We start from the raw sequence: 6,161 nt of genomic DNA on the forward strand, positions 1-6,161 counted from the left end.
ATATGGAGAGCTGGGAAAAAGAAATAGCTTGACAAAATGTATATAGATATTTATAATAATGAACTGTAAACAATTGTAAATATAATATAATTTTTTGGAATTTTTCAAATAGCGATTTCGTTATTTAAAAATATTTAGGTAAATGTCTGCACAAAACCTTCAATGCTTGCGAAAATAAAGCACCGGGAGGGATTTAAATACCCCCGCATAAATGCACGCTATATGCATGTAACTGAGCGGACGCAAATGGTGCGTCGAAAACGCTTGAGGGTTAAACGCTTGCCGAAGCATCCCAACAGTCTCGGCTGCAGTTTTCCCTAACAGAAAGCAAAATATATATATTTTTTGGGGGGGTAAATTTGGCATGTTATTTTTTATATTGCACTTTGTTCGTATGGGTTTACTTCCCGTTTTTCATTTGTTAGTTTACCTATTGTGTGGGTTGTTTTGAATACTATCTTTATATTAGTGTTTTTGAAAAGTTTTGTGATTTTTCGTACGTAATTTCCTGAATATGTATAGGTGACCCATGTTTGTAAAAAACACTTAAAATACAACACAGTGCTAATGAAATGTCTATTATTCATTTATGACCAACAGACGAAGGCTGAGCTGCAACTTTGGCTCGTACTTAAACTTAGATTTATCTACTACAGCACATAGAGGTGAATATTCGTAATACAAATCCACATAAATAAAAAAAGAACAAAATTATGCAAATGTATATCATACAAGATAGCAGGGAATTCAAGTGAGTTTCTTTCAACTACTAATCCCACTTCAGCAATTACATGTTAATCAACATTGTTCTTCTAATTCAGTTAAATATTGCTACACAAAATAAGAGTAGTAATTCAGTTCATTGTTCTGGTAAAGTTCACTTAAGCTTCCAGTAAAGGCATATAACAAATAACACTTGCAGAGAATTATTTACTCAGCTTAATATTGTGTAAAGTGTTTAGCCACTCACGACGCCGTTCGGATTGTTAATTGGTTTATATAACAAACTACAAATCTCGGCTACGATTAATTACAACAATGTTACGGGTTTCCACACTTTAGAAACCCTACACACAAATCTATCCACTCTGTCCTCAGTAGTCTACACATATCCACAATACGTGAGCTATATAAGTGTCACTGAATTACACACTCCCAATTACCCTTCAGTTATCACAAACAATAGCTGATTATCACGCACGCGTCCGGTTCTTCTTTCGGCGACTGCTGCTAGATTCCAACTCAAATGTCTTCGGCGGCTGCTACACTTTAACTCGCTTAGTAGACAGTGTAGTTCTCTCATAAACCCTCAGCCGGACAAGGGGAAACGCCTCGCTTCTTTGTTGCCTAGTCGCCGTGTTTGCCGATAGCAAATATATATTTGACAGGATGAGCAATCAGCCAGTATCAAAGCTTCCATCTAAGCAGGATAACAGATGGAAGCTTCATGTTTCCATCATGTCTGGTTACAAACGAAATTTAATTCTGTAATAGGGCCTTGCTCTGTTGCAGAACTTCCATACACCAAGGTAAGGACTCCCAGCCAGTTACCCCGATATCTCAGGGAAGTGCAGTCCAAGGTACAAAATTTCAGCAATATCAGCCAAAAGCCTGGTGGCGGAAATGTGAAGATACTACACCGGAAGTTCGACTACAGCAAGGAGGATGTCAAGGTCAACAGAAGAAATTGCACAGCAAGACAATGAGGGTGCATAGTACAGTGACGGAAGGAGTTCACCCTCAAGGAATTTCAAGATATCTTTCGAGCTGTACAAGTCGTGAAGCAATCACGAATGTTGAAACCCACCTCGATCGAAGCATACAAATTGGCTGAGGTCACTCTCAAGGAATTTGAAGCTATCTTTCGAACTGTAGAACTCGTGAAGTAATCACGAATGCTGAAATGTACCTCGATCGAAGCATACAAATTCACAGAGGTCAGTCTCATAGAATTTGAAGCTATCTTTCGAACTGTAGAAGTCGTGTAGCTCTGAATCTCATTGCCGGAACCCTGAATATTGTTCCCTCGTTCCTGCTCTCAAGACATTCAAGGCACTTCGACGTGGTTTCTAAGACCACGTGGCGTCAACAATCATAACCGAGGCTACGCCAAAAAGGGCGAGAACAGAAGAAATGTTACAGAAGATACACAAAGCCGTTTCTATGGCAATAGGCAGGTCAACATCCCCCAACCCCCAAACGTTGACGTGCCGAGCGGAGCCGAATTGAGCCGAGTCCAAGAATAATATTCGCTTTGCAAAGCGAGTAAATCGCGGTTGCTAAGGAAAGCGAATGAACAGTGGTTGCTAGAGACGACGGCAATAAACAGCGGTACCCATTACATAACACGGGACGCCGCATTTGCTACATAGCTGTAATCAACTTCCAACAAAGTAGCTAGGCTGTCGGCAAACACGGCGCCTTGGCAACAAGGAAGCGAGGCGTTTCCGGTTCACCGGCTGAGAGTTTATAAGAGAACTACACTGTCTACGAAGCGAGTTAAAGTGTTGCAGCCGCCGAAGACAGTTGAGTTGGAATCTAGCAGCAGTCGCCGAAAGAAGAACCGGACGCGTGCGTGATAATCAGCGATAATTTGTGATAAATGAGGAGTAATTGGGAGTGTGTAATACAGGGACACTTATATAGCTGCCGTGCTGTGAATACGTGTAGACTACTGAGGACAGAGTGGATAGATTTTTGTTTAGGGTTTGTAAAGTGTGGAAACCCATTAACATTGTTGTAATTAATTGTAGCCGAGACTTGTAGGTTGTTATATAAACCAATTAAAATTCCAAACGGCGTCTTCAGTGGAAAAACACTTTACAATATATAGGAGGTTCCCTACCATTTCGTTTTTTCACTGAAGGCCTAAGCACTTATAAACCTTCACAGTAACAGAACATACTTAGTTAACATACCACAAATAACAATCACACATAAATTTTATTCACACTGGCTGGTATCCCACGAACACAGGATCATGAAATTGGGGTTCCCATTTGCTGGTGCACCTTCTTTTCTTTGCTGTAGGCTGCCTTCTCTTTCATTCGGGCAAGGCGTTGTGTATCTTCTGTAACAATTCTTCTCTTCTCGCCCTTGTTGACGTAGCCTCGGTTGTGATTGTTGACAAGTCGTCTTAGAAACCACGTCGAAGTGCTTTGGATGTCTTGAGAGCAGGAACGAGGGAGCAATGTTCAGCGTTCGAGCAATGAGATTCTCTTCAGAACTTCACGACTTCTATAGTTCGTAAGATAGCTTCAAATTCCTTGAGAGTGACCTCAGTGAATTTGTATGCTTCGATCGAAGTGTGTTTCATCATATGTGATTGCTTCTCGACTTGTACAGCTCGAAAGATATATTGAAATTCCTTGAGAGTGAACTCCTTCCGTCACTGTACTATGCACCCTCATTGTCTTCGCTGTGCAATTTCTTCTGTTGACCTTGAGCTCCACCTTGCTGTAGTCGAACTTCTGGTTTAGTATCTTCACATTTCCGCCACCAGGCTTTTGGCTGATATTGCTGAAATTTTGTACCTTGGACTGCACTTCCCTGAGATATCGGGGTAACTGGCTGGGAGTCCTTACCTTGGTGTATGGAAGTTCTGCAACAGAGCAAGGCCCTATTACAGAATTAAATTTCGTTTGTAACCAGCCATGATGGAAACATGAAGCTTCATCTGTTATCCTGCTTAGATGGAAGCTCTGATACTGACTAATCCCTCACCCTGTCAAATATATTACATAAAATGAACCTCATTGTTGACACTTCCACACCCAATTCAAGAGGGTAAGATTTTCTCTTCCCGACAACGTCCAAACCGTGTCTGGGGCCCACCCAGCCTCTTGAGAGAAGCCCACTTTGAATATGAAAGGAAGAATGAATTAATAAGATAGATCTTGGAGAAGTACGTTGTGATGATGCTGGATAGATGGACCTGACTGAAGATTGTCCAAAGTGCGAATTAGGAAGCTCGTCAGAATTTAGCCGTCTACATTCTGCTGTTATTTTCTGCCCTATATGTCAAATTATTCTACTCAGCACGTTATTTTCGAACACCTTCATTTGGTGTTTCTGCCTTAATTTAAGAGTCTGTGTTTGACGTCCATATGAAAAGGAAATCTATTTCTATTATTCTGTGTAGTTCGTGCATTGCTAAGAGAGGAGGCGGGAGATTTCTACAATGCTGGGATAAAAAAACTCATTCCCAGGCGCATTAAGTGCATTGCGATCCACGGCGAGTATGTTGAAAGGTAAATGAAGATGGGTTGTAAACGTTCTACTAATGAAGCTCTAAGAAATGCTTTACAAATATTTTGTGGACTTTGTATCTTTACTTTCCGCATATCCTTCGTATGTGGTATAAAGTGTACCTGATAATGCTAGTAGTTGTGGAATTGGGCTGTGAATGAAACCCATTAGAAACATTAAAATTATTTAGAAATACTGAATCATTTCATTGACCGACTTCGTGTAGCCTAATACGAATTGAAGATTGTCTATGCCATGTGAAGTAGGCGGTGTGTGTAAACTCACCTTTCTTTTTGCCTTCGTTTGAGATATCGCAGTGTAAGGCGTTCATTCAGTTCCTATGGGCAAATGAAAATGTTTTACTGATTATTAAAACACAATCAAACAGCAATCAGTTATCGTCGCTTTCTTACAGACAACAGAAAGCCGGCAAAGCGGACGAACAAGCAGCCCCACAGATAGATGGACATACACGTACAGTGTCCTCCACCTTCTCTTTGTATGGGGTGTTTATTTTTTTTTTCGGATATTACATCGTGCCATCTAGCCCCGTTGCCAGGCAACGACTGCGAAACAAATAACTATACAAAAGCAATTGCTATGTAACAGCTCCGCAAACAACCATGTTTCCACGGTAACGAGGGAATACAGAGATAATTTAAGACGTGTTCTATGAGGTCCGTGCCAAGTTGATATAACCAGGATCATTTATGAGTGTCAGAGAACTGCTGGGATTAAATCGTAGTGAGCTGCTGCTATGAGAAGCTGTTAGCCGAGGTCGCGGCAGTTCGGGTGCCAAGAGGAAGGGGCATATTCGCCTTTGAAAGCAGATAGCAAGCAACGACAGTCAAAGGGTGACTGTGGACACTATTTATGTGAAACAGTGAACATTAAATTGTATTCAGGCGTTGTATCAAATTGTGCACGGAATTGAGTCACCAATCCACAGCCCGTCTATAGTGTCAATACTGTCACGTGTAGGGGGCGTTGCGCGTGACTTGTAGGACGGGATTTGGATTGCATGATTGCATTTATTACAACTTATATATTCACAACTCGGGAGTGCAGACCATACAGCGCTCTCGCTATTCTGTACACTTTCCAGTTCAGCGTTACACACTCACAAAGATTCTCAGTCTTCAATAGTCGTATTCTGGCAACGGATTTGTAACATTCTCACTGTCACTTCAAATTGCACGTGGAGTCTTATTTTCACAGACTAATTCCTTTCTTGCCTTATTCTGCATCTGCCAATTCTAAGCACTCGATTCAATTTAATTCCCCTACTCCCAAGCTCACGTCCCGAGAGGCTGGCTTTTCAAAACTAAACTACTCAATTCATGTTGCTCTGTGCTGCCGGACACATCTTTATAACAACTTTGAACGGACCACGCAGAAAAAACACATCTATTGTTAATCAGGCGTGTTTACAGATCCGTTGCCTGGCAGTAGACGGCCGGCTGTTGCGCGCGTTTGCTTCCTCTTGGTGTTTTTACCGAGTCTTTGCCTAGCAATATGAGCCATTTTGACGTTGGAACATGGAGGCTAACGGAAACACGTTAATGGGCACAGAAGTGTTTGGTTGCCGTAAATATTTAAAGAGGGACCTTCAACATTTGTGCAGAAATGCATGTAGGATTTTAATAAAGATTATAATCTTTATTAAAATCCTACATCCTACCGTCCGCTACACCAATCGAATATACATTTTACGTTGATAATTATCAACGTAAAATGTATATTCGATTGGTGTAGCGGACGGTCACTCGTATAAATATAGACTGTCAAGTGCTTATGTGCTTATGATTGTGAAATTGAATTGTGAAGAAAATATTGTTGCGGGGTTCGCAACCCTTTTTAATTTTAGGAACTTGAGTCTGCTGTCTGGGGTCATGCCCTCTACTAAATTTACA

This window comes from Cryptotermes secundus, unplaced genomic scaffold (assembly GCF_002891405.2).
Source record: "Cryptotermes secundus unplaced genomic scaffold, Csec_1.0 scaffold1957, whole genome shotgun sequence".
Classification (NCBI taxonomy): Eukaryota; Metazoa; Arthropoda; class Insecta; order Blattodea; family Kalotermitidae; genus Cryptotermes; species Cryptotermes secundus.